We start from the raw sequence: 24,137 nt of genomic DNA on the forward strand, positions 1-24,137 counted from the left end.
GAAAAAAAATGTAAAAGATGATAGAGAATAAAAATGATTACTTATTACCCCCTTGACTCCTAATCCAGTTTACAATAGTCCTCTTCGCTGAAGCAATTTTACTTCAAAGCTTCTGAACCGCGGCCAATTATGATGCATCCAAGAGTTCCTTTCCAAACTGAAACAAAAAAAGTTGTCAAAGAGAATTCTAATTTCAAGTTGGACCCAGAAAAATGCATGTTTTAACTACGTAGTTAGTCAACTTGGACATGTTCCATTCAACATCAGCTTGTTTAGCAACAATATGAAGAGGTTGTGTAAATGACATTAAAAATCACATCATCCGCATGGTATGTTTTAAAGAGTGTGACACATTGTATTTAGTGACACGAGCTGAAACGGGAGAAACGACAAGCCTTGGACTTTGTTCGTCACGCAGCAGGACCTTGATTATGTCAGATATATTTACAATCTGTTTTCCAGAATGTACACTAGCTACAATATTAGCGACTGCTGCACATTCCACTGAGATTCGGTACAAGAGCTGTGTCAAAAGGTGCTGGAACACCTACTTCCTATGCATGCGTTTTGTTAAATAAATCCCTCTCTGACAGTGTTATTCAAAGGTAAGCATTATTTAGCATATTTTTGGATGCAGATTTTGTATTGAATTCCACTGGTTTGTACATGTTTACCAAAGGAAGTCTCTGCTAAGAGTAAGTTTATGCGGTTTAATTTTCAGTTTTCAAAATCCAAATTCTGTTCATGGTGTTGCTGGTATTTCATGGCAAGCAAATAACTCCAGTACAAACCCCAACAGGAAAAACGGCGAGGCTGAGGATAGGGACAATTTTGACGACAATTATTCCTTATGATGCATATGCGCTGTTTCCCTCTGTCGCTATAATTGTTCTTTCATGTAGCGAGGGAAAGAAACATTGTGTTCGCTAAGGTGAAAACACACATTTCCCCGAGAATTACACATTGCTGTTGTCCCTTGCATTGAATGGAGAGCTTCACTATAGACACAATTGTCGCATACAAGAGCATACCAGAAAGATACTCCCATGGAATACAATAGCTTTATTGTCATTGGAGATTGTACCACGTAATGTGTTTGTGCGGCCTATAAAAGAACTCAACATAATTACTCCTCACACTCGTGTACACATACGTCAAAACGCTACTACGATAAGTCACAAAACCTGAAAGACATGAATTGAATGGTCGCGAAGCTCTGCCATAAACTCTCAACACAGAGCAGTACAAAAGAATAAACTGCATCATATGAAATACAACAACACGTTATGATATGACACTGTCGTGTTGATTGCAAGGACAATGGCGTCAAAGAGATACGCAGCAGACGACTAGTGTTCATTTAGCTCAGTGATGGTGATAGATATAGAACCAAGAATGAACGTAGTTGCTTCAGAAAGGTGCGACACATTTTTTATTTGCATTGAAAAGTGACTGCAGACAGGTTGTGCAACGCTGGACACAGTTTAAACTATGTTTGGCTGATGGTAATGTTTCTATACAGTGGCCTGCATTAGGGACCGACGATGGTGCTGAGCTCATGTAAACTGTGGAGAATCGGACCATCCGGGCCCCTTCCGTGTCCAAGGTGCATCCCTGTGAAGCGACAGTGTTTGATGCGTGCGTGTGTGTGTGGAGGGAGTACAGCAGAGAACATTCCGGGAAACTCGGCAGGATAATCTTCTTATTCATGGCCGATTGGTTCAGCGTGTGATGTGTTTGTGTGTGACTTTACAGTGTGTCTTGTGCACAATCGCTTTGACTGTCACGACTTGACACGACTGCTCCACCTCCTCCTCTCCATCCTTCACCTGCCATCTCTGCATTCGACCCTCACCTTCCCCTCAAAGTCTCTTCGCTCCAAACTACACTCCACTGCCGTTTCGCCCTCATTAGCGCTTCTTTCCTGCAAATTCTCCCCCTCCGTGTCGGGCCAGAGATCTGAAGATGAAAGTGACCTCATGTGGAAGGCAGAACCAAGGGAGGGATGGGAGCTTTCTCACTGAGACTGCTGAGGTTTCTCTGCCCCTGGCCATGAGAGGAGATCTGTGTGTGTGTGTGTGTGTGTTGCCGGGTGCTCTGAACCAGATTCTGCTGATTGTAGGAAATTATACCCTCGAATTTCACCTGTGACTCCCAGAACAAAGGCTGCGGCGAAGGAGTGTTTCAGTGGGTGATAAGAGGAAGGATGATGACGAAGAGCGTTGGAGATGGACACTTAAGAGGGGGAGGCTATGACAAGAAGACAAGCAGGTTGAAGATAGTCCTTCAGAAAAAAAAAAAAAGAAAGAAAGTTGTTGTGATAAAGCCCAGTACTGTCCGTCCACAAGGATTACACAGGCAAACAAAATCCTGCACCTATTTTCCCTCTCCTCTATCTTTACAGCCGACTAGAGAGCCCCCACTTGCCGAGCTGGCCCACATGTATCCTTCCTCTTCGATCCTGGTTTCCCTCTCCTTCTTGATAGTCTTAGCCGCACACCGTGACTATCTCTCATTCACAGCAGAACCACTACAGGATTACAGAAAAACGGGTGTGGGGGGTGGTGGGTGGGGTTGAGGGGGGGGGTGGGGGGGGAAGTGAACTGAATGCAGTCAACTATCGCCACCTGCAGTATAAAGAGTGGAACAGACTCACAAATCTGCGGCATCCTTGAAAAGAAGACAGCAAGGACATTGGTTTTGTCATTTGTCAGACATCATGAGGAAAAGATGGCAGAGGGAGAAAATAAACCCTGGCTGCTACCATTTGGGCGTGCCCTAAACAAACTATCCACTTAACAACTGTATGAGGGTAAACATCATAATGTTACTCGTGATTGAGATATTTGCTTGGGTTACTACAAATAAGGCAAATGATCATTATGTCTTTCGTTTGTGGATAGTAAATTTCATTTCCGCTAACTTCATTTCTGTGGCCTATTTTGACCAAAATTGTTGGGCAGAACACATAATGACAAGTGGGGTTTTTTGGGGGTCATATTTGATTTATTTTTTGTAAAACTTTTTGTTTTTTGTTCTATATATATATATTAGTTTTCGGATGACCTTATGAACTAATTTATAGCTACTATAAGCTCTTATAGCCACTGACTTTATAATGGCAAAAATTACCTTAAATTATTTGAATGAAGCAAAGAAGTAAGCTATAGTTAATGTAATTTACATAAGTTACTGAAGAGGGCCAATTGTATTCACTGTATTATTAATAGTAGTATTTTTAATCCCTTGCAGAGCATCGCATTGTCACGTGATTCCAGTTTCCATATTTGATCCAATCTAATTGTATTGCAGCTAATGCAAAAGGCCTTCGGCCGATTTGGTCACGGTGAAGAAAGTGGGACGCAACAGCACATCCACTTGTCTGTGTTCCACATTTGAATCCCTACAGCAGCCTCCTTGTTCGCCCACAGAAAATGCAGCAGTTTTCCTTCCTGCTTCGGCGCTGTCTTGCCTAGCAACCCGTTTCTCCATTCGGCATGGCTGGTCCATCAAAGTGAGGAAACTTCCTGACACATATGCTCATGCACACTTTCACTATTGCACTTTTCTTTTCCCTCCACAAATGAGCTGGAGCCAGTGGGTGTGAACATTGCGAGCCGGCGCTAAGTAATTCCAAAAAGAGGAGAGCAGTTTAGTGCACGCCAAGAATGAGAAGCTGAACGACACCGATCGAGCTTGGCACATCGACACCGTTTCACTGCAGACGTTCAAAAGCCTTTAACATGATTTCCCTCATCCTATTAAACACGTAGCCATGGGTCGTGAGGCTGTTAAGTGTTGGAGGGAGGGGGACTGAGTGTGAAAGATAGAATGGGAAAATGAGAGGGAGAGATTAAGAGGATGTTGAATGTGGGGAACAAATCCTCATTCCGTTCTTATTTCTATCTGTCGGGCCTCTCACGACTTCTGTCCATCATCTCTCGCAGAGTGGACTGGATGACCTTTTATTGTTTGGCCAAATCAAAAATCCTAACAGAGACGGACAGACGGACACGCACGCATATAAGAGCAAAGCGTTCTCCCTCGCAGGAAATGAGGTGGAAGCTCTGTACACACAGGAAGCGACTGCATGGGCGAGGGTGAAGTGCTGACTATTAACCGTTGAATGTCAATCCACATGTGAATTGAATTGAGCAAATAGCCTTCCATTTGGTCATCGACCGAAGGGGTTCATGTGTTTAACCTTAATTGTTGCAGTGAGAAGCTTATTATTTCTTGAACAGCCATCGGTTAAGACACACGATGTGGAAAATTTGTCTTTTTGCAGACATCGCCTTTACATGGCCAAAACAGTTTGAAATGAAACTATCATGTGATTTAAACATGCACCTTCGACTTGTAATGAAAAAGTTTCACAAAATGTGGCATTTACTATTCGGGATTACTGTACAACCGTTAAAACTACCGTTTGCAGGTTCTCAAAGGTACACAGAGTAGAATATTGAAAGGTCCTTCTTGATACTAGGATGGAAATACTTATTTTCTTGAAAATATAGGTAGTAAACATGGCTGGCGTAGCATAAATCCAAGATAATGTCACTAAGAACTGAGAAAAATCCACTGAGTAAAGGAAGAGTCGATTGATTGATTGATCGCTTGTATTGGCTCTTGTGATTCTTTTATCACATCTTTTATAGGCTTGCATGACCGAGTGTGGTTGTCTAGCAATCACAGCCGCTATCTCTCCCTCTTGTTGTTTCCCTAGCAACTCAAAACAGTGTCGCTACCCTTGAGAAAGATCCTGACTCCCCACTGCTCCTGGTGCATGTGTCATTACTGTGAATCTCTCCGTATTGGGTCTGCACCGTATTATTATTTTCTTTTTGGCCATTCTTGGAACGAGCAGTGCCCAAGACGAGCGGCGCAGTGCAGACCTGGACTCCCAATGATGTGAATTATCCTCTGAGTTTCAGCTGTGGAGATCATTTCTCAATTACTTGAGCCATCTTCTGCGTTAAGGTTGTCTGCTAACGTCTCCGCCGCAGTGCCTCTAATTTATTGAACGCTCACTCTTGCAGACAATTGTAAATCAGTTTATTTACTTGATCGACTCTTGAAAGCCTGCAGATCTCTGTTGTTCACAACCAGCAAAATATAGTCTCTCTAGATTGAAGGAGAATTATTAGCACAACAATATCTATTTTCACTTTTCGCTAGTATTTATTAAATGATGATACAGTAAGTAGAGCAATAGAAGTCTGGTAAAAAAAAAAAAAAAAAGAAAGAAAGAAAGAAAATGATGATAGGGCCAATAGAATAAAATAATTAGTTGTTAAATAATGGATGTCTAGTTTGCAGACACTTAAAAATCTCAATCAGTGTGTAAGATTCATTTCTAAAGAATAATATAAAATACACGAGTTTGCTTGCTGGTCTGTTAAAATGATGCGTTAATGATGCTACCTTTGGTTCTGCAGCATTTATTTATTCATTTATTGTTATATTTTATCTTTTTTAGGATAGCCTGAATTGTATTATTTATTTGTTTTATCTGATAATTAATGCAATGCAAGGACTGAGAATTCAAAGCGGTTTTAGATTTTATATGTTTTTTGGTTGTTGTTGTTTTTTTGCATAGTTTTGCACAATTGGTGCTTAACAGCTTCACGATGCAGTAGCAATTGTGTGCGACAGAGTGCACTGTTTCCCTGCAACTGGGTGCGGGAAGTGCTTTATGACCTGACGATTGCCTTTCTGAACAGGATCTTGAGGCTCATCTTAAATCTCTTGCGTGCGGCCATGTTGCAATCATTCGCTTCTTCTGCTTCTGCCTCTTCTCAATTCTGTTAATGTCTGATTCAAACTCAGTTGCTGGATTCACGAAACATTCTTTACATGCATCTTCTATGCGGTGTAGTTGTATCTGCTTAGTAGTGACTGAGGGCCTTGTCACAAGGGCCTGGTGCCCATGGTTACCACATCAATCTCTCATCACATCTATGCTGGAGATGGGGTTGCGCTTGCAGATTAGACAGTTTTAAGGCTCGTTTGAAAAATACTCCTAATGTGGAATTTTCTCGATTTTGAAACAGGCTGTTTGAAGATGCACCATTTTAGACAAACGTTCTGGGACACCAGGCCATTACTTAGCGACGAATGAAGGAATTTTGAGCCGGTCCACCCTTGGCTCCTATGAAAACGTTCAACTCTTCTGGCAATACTTTCTACATAATTTTAGAGACTGTGTGTTGTTGTGTTGGAAAATGTGTAGAGGGCTTAAATGAGTGACTTTTGAAAAATGTGTATCTCTCCGCTGTTTGGAAGAATCATCTGTGCCTATTTAATCCCCTTGAGTGAGGTCATGCATAACTATAACAATAAGTGTAAGAAGAATGACAAATATGATTGACTGAGCAGAAGCAGTTGGAATATTTATGAGATGAGGCTATGTAATGCATGCAGTGTGAGGGGGTTTCATCGTTTTAACAGGGATTCTGGAAGAATGAAACTATTTTGGATCATCAACAACAACAATAAGAAAATCAGACCGACTGTGCTCATTTTTAGGAAAGAATATCTTTGGAAGAAAAATGAGCCTGCACTAACAAAACGAAAACCATACTAAAAATATCTTATGACGTCAATGTCATGTGTCGGCATTTCCAGGGTCAATGGATTTTTGTTGTTGTTGCTTTCATCCTCAATCTCACTTTTTAATTCCCTGAGAGTTATATTGTCTCTTCTCAATTGTTCATGAGACCATCCTATGATTCTTCAAGACTCCTTCCCCAGTCCCGTGGGTACCAGGTGCTCAGATAACAATGTGGTGAGCCTGGTCGGAATGCTGAGGCTACCCCACCAAAATTGACACTCTTGTCAATTCAATTCGCAAAGAAAACGGGTTGGAAACAGCTGGTTGACGGAGATAAGAAAACCTCCATAGGCTATGCTGTTTCGTCAGTGCCCCATCCAACCTTCTTGGTCTGTAAGGGTTACAAAATGCTGTGAGGACCATGCAATCCTAGTGGACTACTGGCCTCAAGACTGCGGATTTCCCAGAATCTTGTCCTTGCATTCTTAAGGACTCTGGAAAAGGTCTCCATGGTACATTTTTCTGAACATATTTTTACTCCAACTGTTGCCCAACACAAAGTATCGGCTATTGTTTATTGCTTTTTATTTATTTATTGATTTTTATTATTATTATTTTTTGCTCTAAGATGCCCAGAATTTGCATGTTAAGTGATTTTATATTTGTTTCAGATGCGACCAAACCAGAAGAATGCAGCAATTCTACTTTGGTGATTATTTAAAAATTTTAATAATAATAATAGCAAATAAAATAAACACAACGTATCGACTATTGTTTCTTGCTTTTTATTTATTTATTTATTTATTTATTTTTTTTGCTCTAAGATGCCCAGAATTTGCATGTTAAGTGATTTTATATTCGTTTCAGATGCGACCAAACCAGAAAAATGCAGCAATTCTACTTTGGTGATTATTTAAAAATTTTAAAAAATAATAATAGCAAATAAAATGAAAGCAAAATATTTGATTTAATTTAGTCATAGTCCTTGCACTGTCTTCATGGCTTTGTTGGAAATACATTTCATCTTTAGTGGGTCTTAATCAACATTTGATTATATAATTATCTTTCAAATGGCTCCAGCTTAATAGTTGTCATTTGTGACGATACACTTTGACACGGATTTGATTAGTATCATTTCCCATGATCCATCCATCCATCCATTTTCTGAGCCGCTTCTCCTCACCAGGGTCGCGGACGTGCTGGAGCCTATCCCAGCTGTCATCGGGCAGGAGGCGGGGTACACCCTGAACTGGTTGCCAGCCAATCGCAGGGCACATACAAACAACCATCCGCACTCACATTCACACCTACGGGCGATTTAGAGTTGTCAATTAACCTAGCACGCATGTTTTTTTGGGATGTGGGAGGAAACCGGAGTTCCCGGAGAAAAGCCACGCAGGCACGGGGAGAACATGCAAACTCCACACAGGCGGGGTCGGGGATTGAACCCCGGTCCTCAGAACTGTGAGGCGGACGCTCGAACCAGTCGCTCACCGTGCCGCCCATTTCCCATGATTCCGATTGAATTTAAGAACAATATTTGGTTCATCAAGAACAATCCGATCCGATTCTAGGACTATAAATTGATTCAGGGACTCTCAAAGCAAGCGAAGATTCTGTTGCGAATCTACGTTAGATGAATTATTGATTATTGATACAAACAAATACAATGATGTATGTAAATGTATGTATTTAAATGTATTTAAGTTTATTGAAGAGCAAATTCGGAAGCTGCTATAATATTTAACCAAATTGTCACATCCACCTTATATTCAAATTGAATAAGTATTGGTTTTATCCGCCATTGCTATGCTATTGCAATTGTATTTAAAAAGCATTTCAGTGCGAGTACCTTTAAGGAAAACCAAGTTTTTATTTTTTGTTATGCACATTCTTTATTGTAACTGAAGTGTACAGTTGTACATTATTACTGGATGATATTTTCTGCACGCTCTCTAAACTATGATTGCAACAACAGGCACTGTTGCGTTGGCGTGCAAAGAAAAAAAGCAAGTATAATAATCACGTTTTGGAACGTAAATGCCCCTTGAAAATCTCTAGTTCACAGTAGGTTCAGCTGTGACTCGCATTTATTTATTATTAAACGTGCTAAAAAGTACATTTATACAGTGTGGGAAATCATTATATGATCCTATGCTGTGTTTGTAAGTTTGCTCACTTACAAAGAAATCCACTTTTTTTATGGTTGTTTATTGATTATGGAACTAGACAGAATACCATTTCAAAATGCATGCGTGACAATCACATAGTACGAAATTTAGAAAATGCCTTGCATTTTGCAGAGTGAAAGATGCATTTGATCCCCAAGCAAAACATCGTATTTGGTGGGGACACTTCATTCGCCAAGGACAGCGATGAGATGTTTTTGTCCTTGTTGGTCGCCATCTTTACACGCAGCTCAGGAGGGCTTTTAGCCCCACGCTCTCTGCAGAACTCGAAAAAAATCTCTTAACATTTCCTGGCTGCCACTTGGAAACTCGACGCTTCAAGTCCCTCCAAAAGGTTTTCTAATGGCTTCCGGTCCAGAGACCGACTAGGCCACTCCGAGACTTTAATATGTTTCTTCTTGAGCCACTCCTTTCTTGCCCCGCCAGTACGATTTGGGTTATTCTCGTGATGACAGAGCCGCCCACGACCCATCTTTAGAGCGTTTACTGAGGAAAGGAGGTTTTAATCTGAAATTTGACACTTTCATTTCGTCTGCATGTGACAGAGGTCTGCATTTAGTGGGTGGAGCAAGAATTCAAAAGCTGCAAAATTCCCTGACCGCCTCTTCTCTGCCAGAGATGCAGCAGGTCGTGACCGGATTGAAAGAGAAAGGTCGACAAATAACAAAGTAATAAACTGTAATTAACCAAAAGAGATTAAAGGTGTCAGAAAATTGATATATGGCAGATTGACAATGGCCACGCTCCTTAGTTACTGTCGCCAAATGCAATAAGCTTTCAAAATGAAAATTTGACACTGCGCGCCTTTGTTGTCTTTGTGGTCAGGCCAAAGGAACTAAACTATATTGACGTGACTTGAGTGGTGCTTTGCTGCCATCTCGTTGCATTTTGGTGTCAAGGAACTATGTTGAAGTGATTGAGGAACTTCATTTAGACACAAATATTCCTTTGCCGCTATCTTGTGGCATCTTTGGGAAAGATATAACAAAGATTTATTTGCTCTTTCCCGCAGGCTCGGTCTCAACTGAAGTAAGGCACCGATGCCCCCAGGTATGCAGTGACGTCATTGCAACAGCTTCATTTAAGTGTTGATGTAAGTAAATAAGTCCCAAATTTTGGAAACCAAAAGGTGGCATTTTGATCCTCTCGTACTCAAAGCGAGTGAGGAAAATTCGTTATTCTGAATGGTCTCAATTGCATTGGAATAATAAAATCGCATTATGTGCAGAACCCCCCTCCCCCCCGTCCCCCCGTCCCCACACATTGCCTGAGATGATGACTTTTTTTTTTCTTTTTCTTTTTTTTCACGTGATGACGTCAGCACAATGTCACCGAGTTATGCGTCGGACCTCCTCGTCATGACAACGATCTTGAAATATTGAAGCGGTGTCCCTGTGAGCGCGTGCGCGCGAGAGGCGCGTGCGCGTCGATTGAGAGCCTCTTCGTCGCATGCAGCAACTGACCGCTGCATCCTCAGATGTGCATTAGAAAGCCACGAACAGCCACAGCGTTGTCACAGTGATCCAATATTGTTGAGGATCCGGTACCTCGGAAGAGAGGGATAGAGGGAGAGAGAGGGAGAGAGAGAGAGAGAGAGAGAGGGAGAGAGAGAGAGATAGGGAGAGAGAGCGCGCGTAAAAAGGAAAAAGAAAAAAGGAGCATGGAGCTTTTTTTTGCGGGGTGTCTATTTCACATATGAAGACAGGCTGATGTGAGTTTTTTTTTTTTTGAGGGGCCCTGTCGGTCCGGTGCACGGAACAGATGTTCTGGATCATGATTGGACCAGAGAGGACACACAGAACCCCGCGTTGACTGCAAACAACGCGCTGTTTCGACGCTATTGCATTGCGCCTCCATTTGTTTTTTTGTTTTGTTTTTTTTCTTTTTCTTTTTTTTACGAATCATTCACTCGTCTGAATTTCAACATTAAAATAATAATAATAATGTGCTACCTTAAAGCAGATCAACGTGTTGTGTGAGAGGAATGAGAGGAGGCGGAGGAGGAGGGGGAAGAAGGGGCTGCTGTGCTTTTTTTTTTGGGGGGGGGGGGGGGGGGGGGACGCCGGACGGAACCGGGGAAGGTGTGCTGGTGTGCGAATGCCTGTGACTCTCCTGAGAAATAATCACGTCCGCGCAAGAAATGGCCTAGTTCCCAACAGCAGAGGATACTAAAGGGACTTTTGCACGGTTCGGACCGCCGTCATCCTCGGAAAGGCGCCGCCGCTGTCTTCTGAAGGTAAGACGTATGTTGAGCGCCGTCAAGCTCCCTGTGAGACGTTTGCGGACTATCTTGGATATGTTCATGCTCTGCTGGCGACTTTGCACATTGCGCACGTAGTCCATCTTGACGCACTGGCACCATTTGGGGGGGGGATGCGAATTGTGACTTTGTTGTCACGTCGCGCGGATGGAGTCGTGTCTTTTCCCGTGGGAGCCTCAGCTCTTCCTCGCCTGTTGATAAAGTGTCACATCTGAGCAGCAGCCCGCTATGCTTGCATGCATCCGCTACCCGGTCGCGGTCACGAAAGACTGCGAAAAAGGCGATGCCTGTTCATCCCCCCCCCAAAAAAAATTAATAATAAAATAAATTTAAAAAATATCTTTCCAACTCCATTGTGCGGCTGTGCAATTATTATGCTTGTGGCAGCCCCAATGATTTAATAATTGCAAAAGATCTCGATCATCTCAATCAGAAGCTATCAAGATGATCTCACTTGTGATGGTGATGTCTTCTCCGGTGGAAAACATCCAACACAGTGGAAACACACATTGACATGCACAGACACACAAAGCCAGTGTCCTACAAGATCCAGACAGGGAATTAAATGCACACTCGCTGATGACCCAGGGAGGGCTCCATTAATATTCAGAGGTGGTCGGCCAGAGCTCGGTTGATGCTAGACAACAAGACCTCTGTTCTGACAGGTCACTGATGAAAATGGTGTATTTCCAATTCCAGAAATATGGGCTACCTGTTTCAATGCAATAGGTTGCTTTCTTGAACTAACCTTGCATCAACTTCTTATTTGCTCCACAGTCAGCACCGTCATAATTACAAATTATATACACAACCAAAAAAAAACAAAAAAACACAAATGGGAAAAGCGTTGAGGCAGTTTGACAACCAAACCAAAAGCCCCGGAACTATTAGCATCTCCATGATTTCTTTACATCCAGGAAGCATCTTCTTTACCCTGAAGGTTCTCAAAGCAGTGCTGCTAATATTGTGTTTAGTACAGTCATTTGTCCTTTCTAAGAAATGAAAAGAATAAACAAACAAAAACAAAAAAACCACAGCGTGACAACATGAAGACAAGTCATGTAATACGAAATTCCTTTGGATGATATGTGGCAAGTGTCTGAAAAATGACGTGTGCGATGTGCCCTCCCACATCACGAGTTGAGAGTTTCTTGTATTATTGATTGACTAACAGTGATTATTTACACAGACGAGAGCGCAACCTTGTCAGATGTCAAGGTTTTAATTCCATTCCCACGGTGTACTTAAATGTACAAAACAAACCACTGAACACGACACCGACTTGAAATTTTCATCAGCTTGCTTGCTTTGCGCTCCATACTTTTGTCTTGCACTTCTATTGATTGTAGAATGCCATGAATTTCAAAAACAAGGCACAGATCATAGATTTGGTCGTAGATGAAATGGGCCCTTTACGTATCTGCTCTCTGATGCTGCATTACTGCGTGGTTTAATGGGAATTTTCAATTTTAGGACCAATGAGCCTTGTTACGAGACAAAAATGAACCGGTATAAAAAATATATACTGTCTTAGCTCCTTGCCCTGCTGGCTGTTATGCACTGAATGTCCATAAAACACTTGCATTAAAAAAAAAAAAAAGGTGTATTCATTTATCAGTTTGTTTGTTAAAATGGTTGATGCATGAGAGGAAAAAATGACATGGTAACCATGTAACAAAGGTATTTGTTATGAAAAGGATACTCCCTAAAATGCTAAATGAGTGTACCTAAACGATGGCAAACCGTAAAGTCGTAAATGCCAATCGCAACTAACAGAGTATGACCTCAAAATGTCCCCAACCAAAATTAGCATGGCGGGCGACCGCACTTAGCTAGTATTTACTTTTTAGATAAATATACTTTTGGCCGGCTTTTTTACCAACTAGCTTTATGCAGCATAATATCCAAACCTCGTTTTCCCCAAATGAATAGTGAATCCTGCATAGTTTGTACTATTTTTATGTATATGTATTTTTACTGCTTCTTCTTGGACACTACCATTGTTAATCGATGTCAGTCGACCGCATCAAGTAACAATATTTCGCTTTGCCCCAAGTTCACTCCGACTCGAAGCGCACCAAAGCATTTTTTACAGAGCACCATGGGCGCCATCATTTTGGAGCGTGTTATTGTAGGATGCAATTTTTTGGGGGGGAGGGGGGGGGTAGTTTGTAACTTTTCGGGAATTTGCATGAGGGCAGTGATACCCATGTTGCTAGAAAATCGTACAATTCCAACAAACGTAACTTTTTCTAGGAAGAGAAGATGACGTTTGTCACATAGTCCAAGAGGAGACATTTGCGTGGATAATTGCTTATTTCAAGTAAACTCCAGTTTGTCTGTCATTGTTACACATTTCATGATGCCAATGTATCAGACTTACAATTCTGGACTACATTTTCTTCTTCTTCACAATTTTCTGTATTCGCTGTACCTTTTTGACATGAGTCATTTTGTCATAAAATACTAGTGGGACAGATCCAGGTTTTGTCAGTGACAACAATAAGGATTCTATTCCATTTAGGTCAAAAAGAGTTAGGTTCTCGTGAATTCTTTAATAATAAGAGAAGGATGCAGTTATACCCGCTAATCTTGCCTTGTCCAGTATTCTGATACAGCGACTGAGAGACTGGATGATAGCAATGCTGTTTTTGTCCGTGCTTCTGGGTCCACCCCCTCCTCCCATCATCCCTGAAGTAAATGTCACATCACTCTGAGTTGTGGGCCAGTCACTCAACGACACGTCTGTGGGATTGTGCGCACGTAGTGCGGATCAAGAATTGAGAAAGTCTACGAGAGTCCTCGTCTGACCACTTGTTGAGCTGTCACGAACATTTTTAAAAAATATTACAGTTCGTTTGTGTTTACCTAATTATCAATGAATGCAAAATAAGTTCCTTCCACATGCTTCAATGTATTTGACTTGCGTCATCTCCCCGTCTCTGCCAGCTACTGTACGTTACATGATCTTTTTAAAAGCAAACTATATATGCTGAATTCATGGTGCAGACTCTGCTATGGGGATTTGGAAATGTACATTTCTGTGTGAAGACGCTAAGGTTAGAATGACCCAGCTCTCAGTCAAGCCACGACCAAGGAGAAGAAAAGTAGGAGAGCTTGACCTGACCCATTATGTGCGAGCAAAGTGAAGCTGGAGAAGCATCAGTGCAAACGCCATGGTAACCACGTTGCGTAACCTGTTTTCAACAACATCACATAACAAACATCCATGAGGTAAAACCAGAACCAATGATGCCTGGAAAGAATATCGCACCAAACACCTGCAAAACAAAACAAAACAAAACAAAACAAAATCAAACGAAACAAAAACTGAGCTTTGCCCTGAAGTCATCAGACGTGATTCTTTCAGCAGCTGTGATAATGAAAGCTTTTTTGGGGCAGTTATCACAATCTCGATAAGGCATTCAGATGGAACAGTCAGTGCTGTTTTGATATGAAACAGATAGTGGGAACCCACCATTAATCAAGTAGTTATGTAGACGACATACCAGGAAACAATAGTCTTGATATTCTTTTTTCTTTGTTCCGTTTAAAAAAAAAAAAAAATCAGGCAAATTAGATATAAAATTTGTTTGGGTGATTTGTTATAAAGCTTTACAATGAAAACATTTTTTTTAAGTGTCTTTCTCACGATCGATCAAGAGAACTGGTGAAATGATTTTACTCGGTCATGTCACAGGCAGAGTTCAAAGGGCACAAACACAAGTGCATAATTACGTCATGGCCACGAGGCTCTATGAAAAACAAATTATTCAGACCGACACGAATGCTCGCACTACTCTGCATTAAATATAAATTGAATACTGGAGAGGATGAGAAACACCGTGCAATATCCTGGATCTGGTGGTATGTATTGTATATTTATTGTGGTATGTATTGTCATAGTTGGCATTCAACCCTCCCTTCATTTTGTGTCCGATGTTGACTCCGTAGTAAATAGTACAAATGAATGCTCTTTCCCCAGCTGTGGAACGAACATTTGGTCGATGAGTAAATGAAAAATGTAAAGCTAGATCACATTTACGCCGAGCGACCTGAAAAGTGGTTTAACCACACAATAATTGAAGTGAAACACAGAGTCCCATATCTTGTTAAAAATAAAGAAATATTCCTCCCACATACAACCGGGCACTTCTACAATATTACCTCTGATCTGCTTAGCAAAATCAATTTCTTCTAATTGGGGGTGAAATGTGTTATAGATGATTATATTAGAGAGGCAGCTTGGGATTTGCTGAGTGTAATTCAGGGGGCTTGAATGATTGGTACGTCCGCTACAGTATAGAAGACAAGACGCAATCGGGCACATTATGGCAAAGGCAACTCAGCAAACACAATTAGTGTAATTGTTAAGACTGATGATATTGAAAGAGCTTCCAAACAAAGTCGTGAAAACAATAGTACAAGAAATACAAGCACCAACCAGATACAACCAGTTATTGTTTTTTGTCTTCTTGCAAATCATGTTAAATAAATGTCAACAAAAAGTGGACATCACAATTTTAAAATCTGTTTTAGTTGAACGGTAGTCATATTTGAGTACAAGTAATGTTTGCTAGTCAGCTGCACTGTCTCTTGGAGATTACCCTGTCACCATATGTGCCATTTTACCGACTCCTCCTCATAGTAGTGTGGTGTTTGTTCTATGTGTGTGTGTGTGTGTTTTTTTTTTCTTCTCGTCTTCCATACAGTTCCTCCGGTAACTAGTAAGCAAAGCTCTTGCACAAAGTTGTATTTCAGTTCAACACCTACAACAAATGAGATGGCCTGATGCTCTAGATTGTATGGGGCGGGGGAGTCGGAGCAGTATGGGAAATTTTGCGCATGTATATACAACCCATAACAGAAGCAGTAATATAAATCATAAAAGCTGCTTGGCAGATCATGCAGACTCCTTTAATTACACAGCTTTAGAGTGACTTGATATCCTTTAGAAACCCAGCGCTACTTCTCAACAACCTTGATACTTACAGTCATGGCTAAAAATACTGCCAATGTTTTTAGCCATGGCTGTATTGTCTATTAATTATAGCCTATATTTGTCTAAAAAAAAAATTAAAAAAAATCCTTCTCTCATTATTCTGGCATTTAGCAAATAGAAATCATTTTGGTAATCCTAATTGACCTAAAACAGGAAATGTTTAGTCTAATAACATGTCAGACAGTCAGGGGGGGAAAAAAGTGTGTCTTTTTATACATTCATGCATGACTGTACATGTATAGTTCTTTAAACCAGAATCTAGTTTCCACCTCAACTATTTCAAAACCTTAAGAGATTCCCCATTTGGGGTCCGTTACCTTTACCTTTACCGCTTTTGAAAACTGTTGTTTGGTCACTCATTTCCACAACAACGGTGATTTGGAGATGGAAAACACAAAACTGTTGTTTTCGAGTGAAACCTTTACTGTCTAATCACAGTGAAAAGAGATGTGTGCATTATTGAGTCGTTCATGATTGGTGGAGCACAATGCTATTGTTTTGTGTGTGCCCGCTAAGCCACAAAATCCAGCTTTTTTTTCTTGCTTTTATTTCTGTTGCTGTTTGTCAGAACAACAGTTCTACAGGATATGTTTGAGCTCCAGTCTTATTTTTTAAAAATATTTTTTTGACTGTCTGACCCAAAGATACTTGGCTTCTCTTTCCAACAATATCAGCGTGCTGCATGTATTTGAAGCAGTGCACGCAGTAGCACCAAATGTCATGTTAAAATATCATGCCATCTTATTCAACTCCCTTCAAGAGTGGTAGGAGGAAGAAAAAAAAAAAAAAAAAAAAAAAAAAACTTGCCACATTTGGTATACAAATCATCTAAGCAGAATACATCACACGCAAGTTTTTGTGCTCCACTTCAACTAACTCATCGTCAATGCAGAAAGCTCATCCCATCTTTCAAGGTATGCTCTCGGTTCAACATGACAGGCCTCTTAAGGCAACATTTAAATTTCAGAAGCTGCTTGTTTTGTGTTTGTGTATGTGGTTGCTGGAATAGTTTTGCAGATTAAGATCCCTCTTCTGAAATGTAATGTCGGTCAAAAGTGCTTGGGTATGACACAGTTAAGCAGCAGTAAAGCTGTCTGCTTCCAGTAGATCTTTAATACATGCTGTTCCAAATTATTAGGCATATGCTGTTTTTATTCCATTTCGGAGTTTGAGTGTTTTACGGAGAATACAACATAGTGATCATTAGTAATTATATTAGCACCTGTAATATTTGAAATTTAGTTTTGACCAAAATGTACTTTTTTTGTGTGCAAAATTACTTAAAATACAGTGTTCAAAATCGTTCTGAACGACTGTTTAAAAAACAATTACATGGAGATCATATTTTAAAAAACAAAAATCAACTGACGTTGGTGATCAAGTGACATTAACACAGGGACCTTTCTAGAGGTGCTGATTGGAGGTGACCTGCTGTCCACCCTCATAGATCTTCCTTTGAAAAATGCTCTACAGGTTCTCAAAAGGGTTGAGGTCAAGAGATGATGGTGGCCACACCATGGGTTTTTCTCCTTCATACCCACACCATCCACAGATTTCAGATTTCTTCCTGTTAGACATTTTGGAAGCCGAGAGCCGTAATTCAATTTCTTGCTTTGGAAGGGGAACCACCTCAAAATATTTTCAAAAAAGTGGGTGTCCAGGATCAAAGGCAAAGTACAAGAGCCTTTCTTTGAGTGACCTCCGTGACAAGCAAAGGAGGTGCAAACCATCTTCAGCCATTAATCCCGGGGAATAGTGCTATAACCCTCAACCCATACACATTTTTGAAACTTTTTGAAAATGTTTGGTGGTGGTTCACCTTCCAAAGCACACAGCTCTCTCTGCTTCTGACGGGCAACCAACAAAGACGTTATTTCCAAAATGGCTGACAGGAAGAGAACATGACTAAAAGTAACTTTAAAAAAAAAAAACCAAAAAAAACCCTTCAAACGAGTATTTATAAGTAAATACAAACTCAAAATTTCGGGGGAAAAAAATCAATTAATCAAATTGGGCTTGTTACTTTTTGACCGCCCCTAGTACCATGGTAGGAAGTGTATTTTGTAGATGTCATTTTGTTCCCATCAGGCACCCAAAATGACTTTTTCATCAGCTGAAGGAGCCTTATTTTTCCTCCTTATGCATAAAATATGTGACTGGCTAATTAATGTGAAGGCTCACCTGGCAAACTCATTATTAAACTTGTTTGATTGATCTAAAGAGACCGGAGAAACAACATGTGCAAAAACCTCACCAGAAAAACATAATGTCATATGTTTATTTCACTTAAATTCTTTATACATAATAATTTAATAACAGTGTAGATGAAAAATGAGTAAACTTTGGACCCTAAGTATGAAACAAAGTGCATTGACCGCACACACGATGCAGATAAAATACCTCCCTTATTCAAAGATGCAAGTGTAATTATGATTTGTTTTATTTATTTTGTTATTACGATGCGAAATCAATAAATCATCATCTTGATGTTGTTCAGCATTGTTAAATAAATAACAGGGCTAGAACACATTAATTGAATTTGTCATTACGGTCAGGGACAGCAAGATTTTATTGAGGTTCAGAAAGCATTGCGGACTGGTTTATATCACTTGCTACGCTGCTCTCATTGTCACCCCACAGTCATAACTATGAGGGGAAAAAAATAATTGCATCCGACAAACAGTAAATAAGTGCTCAATGCACGCCATATCTGCAGACTTGGTGAACACAAGACAAAGACATTGTGTGTGGGGCTTTCTTCCCAATTATTATTATTTTTCTTTTCAGTCATCTGAGCTCAAGCTTTGATTTACATTTACAATGACATTGATCTCGCTGTAGAACGTCTTTCAAATTGAAATCTTTAAAAGTGAGGCTGATCCCAATGAGATAAAGTTGTGTTGAATTACATTCCTGATACTTTCCAAGAATGAAACGACTGATGTGCCGAGATGATTTGTTTCTGCAATGGCGTAATAAAAAGTGCTGACCATTCATGCTGTGAAAAATATGTTTGAGTTTCATAAAAAATATCCACTCCCTTTGTCATATAGCCATTAAAAGTTTTGAGAGCATGCATATCTAAAGATAATAAAATTGTTTAATGTTATAGTTTATCCTAATTCAGAGAATTAAAGAGCACTAAAGAGCATAATGCAATCACAGAAATGTGTATTTCTAGTCAAGATATGTGTGCATTGCAAGAGAAAAAAATATGAACATATTTCTTAAAAACACAACATTACACTTCACGGAATTAGTTTGGTTGGAGCGTACTTAATAAAGTAACGTAATTAATGGAGTGCATCTGAAAGGGGTACAGTAACGTAATGTGAGTGTCATTTGTTCTTTCCATCGTCAATTGGCAATCTGAAATCAAAAAATGAAAAAGGAACTGGTTATATTTTGATTAGTTTTTTAATCAAGCAGACCCGTGTCGAAGACTTGTAGGATTCCGGAAGAATCCTTCTAGGAGTGCACGAAAGCGGAACAGAGAAGGCGTTCATTTGATGGATCCCAGTCGTGGTCTGGTCTGATTGTGGCAGCTGACAGGCTAACCGATCGTTCACTAATGAATGTTACCAAACCTCTAGTTCACACAATCAATTAAATATTGAAATCAAACTCAGTCCTTGGTCCTGCGATCCATTTTTCAATTTCGTATTTTTGAGCTGAGCCTGAAATTGAATTATGAAAAATCTGTCAATTTTTATTTGTTGTTGTTGTGTTAGATTATTAAAGAAATAACAACATAATCATTGCCTTTTTCCTTTCTTTTTTTGATTTTTGATTGCCAATGGAAATTGGAACGAATGAAGGATCCACAGATTTCACCTGTCGGCCAAAAATCGCACAAAGCTTTTCACTCCCCCTCACAATTTGTTCAACTCAGTGGTTATGCATCTAAATTCTGTCATGCATGATATCTTTTATAAATGGACTATTAATTATGAAAACTTCAAAAACGGGACAAACCAGTGCATGAATTTGAAGTCCTGTCTCTGAAATGTAGCCAGGGTTCTTTATTGCCAATAACTTAATTTTTTCTTGGAATAGTAGATACAGTAAATGTCGTTAAAATTAGAGGAGACCCCCTTTGATAAACGGTAAGAACAGTGTAAACTCTACTGACATTCATTTTAAAAATGATTATTATCATCTGTCTGACTGAAACACATTTGGCCACCCAACATGTTTGCACTGGCTTTTCTTGTTGTATGGTGCAGATAAACAATAGAACTTGTAAAGTGACATGAAATATTCAAAAAGAGAAAATGCAAACTTGTGCAATCAACAATTCCTATTTAGCTTACAGTATTTGTGTTATTTATTTACCTTTGTCAAGCTTATCTGAGCCCGTGGGAGGTGTTGGCTAATATCACGAGCGGGTGTCTGAATGGCTCGTGTCGAACAGCTACACAAGGGAATTGCTTTCCATATTTAAACAATACTGCACCACAGTTACACCGAAAAATACCCGTATGATGCATTTTTTGTTTATCTGCCTCCTTATTAGTATAATACAAAAAGACTTGGCAGCCATATTTTGAGGTGTTTCTTAACATATAAATAAATAATGCGTCACCATGAGTCACTTAGGCACCTTGATGTGTGACGAAGGAGCTGAAAATATACAATAAGAAAACACACAAAGGAGGAACATTTTTAGATCTAAAAAAAAAAATGTGACTGACAGGTTCAGGTTATTAAAGGCTGGAGTGGTTTGTTTTTTGTTCACATAGATTTTTGATGGAAAAAGAACAACTCTTGTCGACTTAATTGCTACTTGGATCTGTTTGTTTTCATCAAGTTTGGATATCTTAAAGAAAATGTATTCCCAAGTGCCAGCAGAGCCATGCTGGATATTACTCCATGTGTCATTTGCTCTTACAGCGGATATAAAAAGTCTGCACACCCCTGTTCTAATGCCTGGTTGTTGTTTTTTTGTCATATAAGACCAAGATAAGTCATTTGAAAACTTTTTTCCACTATTAATGTGGCCTAAAATCTGTAAAACTGAATTGGGGGGAAAAAAGTTGTGGTTGCGCAACTGTGCACACCCCTTTTATAACTGGGACATGGCTGCGTTCAGAATTGACCAATCACATTCAATGCAGTGGTTCTCAAAGTGTGGTAGGAGTACCACTAGTGGTGCACAGGTCCCCTCTAGTAATATGCGAAAGAATCGCTGAGTTAAATGTTCAAACACTGCCAAATGTTACATTGGCCTCAACTTGGTGAGTAGATGTTTTGCATCCACTGTATTTACAAAGACAATTAGTATGGTGGAGGGCAGCAGGGCTGTCACTTGATGTTCAGCAAACCACTTAACCATGCGTGCCAACCTCATTCCTGCACACACGTCCATTTAGCCTGTTTTTTCCTCTCGCTTTCCCTCTGACATCTGCTCCTACTCATCTTTTTTTGAAGCTAGCCTCGCCTCTTTCCTCATTTAACCTCACACTCGCGCTGCATTTCTTTCCCTCTGACCTCACCACTGTAAGTCTCTTTCCTCCTTGTTAGGACAGACGCTCCGTTTAGATGTCAGCATGCTGAGTTTAGAGCAGCACTGTAACTAAAATATTGTAAAAATCAATATCTCTCTGAACGTGTTTATTCAAAAAAAAAGAGCATTATTAACTTTGCAAAGATAGAATCTTTGATAACCATCATTGGATTGTTATATGTCTGTGGTTTCATTGAAATGCACGGTTCTCTTACTGCATATACATTCACTCCACTACAGTTATGATTTTGTTCCTTTTTTTTTTTTTTAGAGGGGGAGGGCATTGTACGATCATATTTATATCAAATGTTGGTGTGTCAGTGCATGTACGGTTCTAAAAGTAATATTTGGTTTCCTTTGAACTCTGAACAGTTGACTTCACTGACACAAATGCTAATGAGAGTGTTGCTAATTTGCTTTTGTCTCTGACCGTCCCTGAGCCACGGCGCACTCTTGCACAACCCCATCGTCAGTTGCATGTCACAGTCGCAGTTCACGTTGACGTCGATGACTTGAAAAATGGACGCTCTGGAGGCTTGATTTATATATATTTTTTTAAAGACTGGAGCTGTAGACTGGTGCTACATTTCAGAATTAGGGCATTTTGACTTTTTCTCGTTTGCGTCACAATCACGCCAAGTGTATGCTGATGGTGACAGAAATTGCCTTGAGCTACAACGCGGTCGGACAAAAAAACCCAATATGGTGTTTGACGATTGTGTTCACTTTAGTTAACAGTTTGACCCTGGGTGAAGTCTGCCTCCTGCAGAATGCTGTTCTAGTTTACTTTGTCAACGCAGACTTATTTGACGTAGCTTCTCCACTGGGTCTCAAAGGATTCAACTAATGTTGTAGGCAACGAGTGTTCTTTCTCCTATTTGACCTCCAAAAATGGAAAGAAGACAGAGCTGAGTATGTCAACGCATCTCTGTGCTTCAAGCCAGAGATTAGATCAAGTATGGTGCAATTTTGGGAGGTGATTGGGGGCCTCTCGCTCGGTGCTGCCACATTATAATGGTCATGTGTAAAGTAGGCCAGTGTCGGGCACATCGCTACATACAGACTTATCAATTTCCAATCAGCCAGAGATCCTAAGTCTCTTTTTGACTTTCCTTTAGTCTACACTGAAGAATAAAAGATGATTGCAGTTTTGCTCGGGGGCTTAGCATTGAACATGCCTGCCTGAGGATCGTAAGCTAGTTAATTCAATGTCATCCTGTAAATCTCCTTTTAAATTGCACCCCTCCAGACATGCCAATATAGACTGCCTTTATCGCCTCACTGTGTTTCTCCAGTGTTTTCCCTTTTCCACATTTTTGTGCCGAGTGTGAAAAAAGATTACCGTCTCCGTCGTTATCGTTATTTCGAATAAGGAGCAACAGTGCGACTCAAACATCATCGTCATCGTGGCCGGGCCGTGTTATCGAGTTCACGAGATGCCTTCGAGCTTGAGATGATGCGATCAAACTGGTCACTCAAACTACGAGTGTTGTGACAGACGAGCAGCACAGCTAACCATTTTTATATGGCGCATCATTAATTAGTGTGACATGAGACTGTACACACGCGCACATGCACACACACACACTCATTTTGATCACTATAAGCCATTCTCATTATCACATTAATGCTAGCCCCACGCCAAAAGATAGAGATAATTATGGGTCCGACTGTGTGAGCGTGCCTGACTTGAGGCTTCTTGGAACTATTTACATAAATGATCCTGGAGTGAGTCCTGTATCTAATGAGCACAATCTTATTTCCAACTCACCTCCAGCTTCCACTGCAAAATGGATTAGCCACTGAGATCTCATCACATTTACTGTAAGTTTACCCAGTTGATACCTGGAGTCCTGCCGTCACTGGCCAATGAAAAGCATGTAGCTCCAATATTTTCCGATGGCTTTTATCCAGAAATAGGTACAAAATGTTGGTATTAAAAAGAAAAGAAAAATACAGAATTGTATTGGTAGAGCGACAGTGTGCTCGTTTTTCGCGGATGTTACCGTAGGCACTCGACTGGAGCGCAAATGGTGGCGCATCTTGATTTTTGTGCGAGAGCCATTGGAATTTACAAACACAAAATACAAAAATAACAGGACAATGTAACGTGTTATTGGCGAAATACGGCATCCTCTCACCATCCATCCGTTTTATATTCCGCTTATCCCGTGAGGGGATCATGTGGTTTACAGGGGTCAGCTAAATATACTGAACAGAAATATTAAGTTTGTTTTTGATCCCCTTTGTCTCGAGTTGAACTTGGAGATGTAAGATTTTATTCCCCCCTTGTACACAAGATGGCTATTTCTCTCAAACACTGCTCACAAATCTGTCTCAATCTGTGTTAGTGAGCACCTCTCCTTCCATCCACCTCAGAAGTGTTGCATGTCAAGCTGCTGATTAGACAGCATGATTATTGCACAGGTTTGCCTGAGGCTGCCGACAATAAAAGTCCACTCTAAAATGTGCAGTTTTATCACACAGCACAACGTCACAAGTCTTTAACAAGCATGCAACTGGCATTCTGACTGCGGGAATGTCCACCAGAGCTGTCGCCCTTGAATTGAATCTTCGGTTTTCTACCGTAAGCCGTCTCCAAAGCTGTTTCAAAGAATTTGGCAATA

At 40.3% G+C, this 24,137-nt stretch overlaps 1 protein-coding gene across 1 annotated transcript in view; it reads left to right on the forward strand.

The window, feature by feature from the left end:
• The first annotated feature begins 10,815 nt into the window (after positions 1 to 10,815).
• The window catches only part of nlgn2b (neuroligin 2b), a 57,656-nt gene continuing 44,334 nt past the window's right edge, over positions 10,816 to 24,137 (forward strand). The window contains exon 1 of the mRNA XM_061702731.1: positions 10,816 to 10,978. The gene's annotated coding sequence lies outside the window, so the exon portion shown is untranslated. The remainder of the gene's footprint in view (positions 10,979 to 24,137) is intronic.

This window comes from Phycodurus eques, chromosome 17 (genome assembly GCF_024500275.1).
Source record: "Phycodurus eques isolate BA_2022a chromosome 17, UOR_Pequ_1.1, whole genome shotgun sequence".
In the NCBI taxonomy this organism is placed as follows: domain Eukaryota; kingdom Metazoa; phylum Chordata; class Actinopteri; order Syngnathiformes; family Syngnathidae; genus Phycodurus; species Phycodurus eques.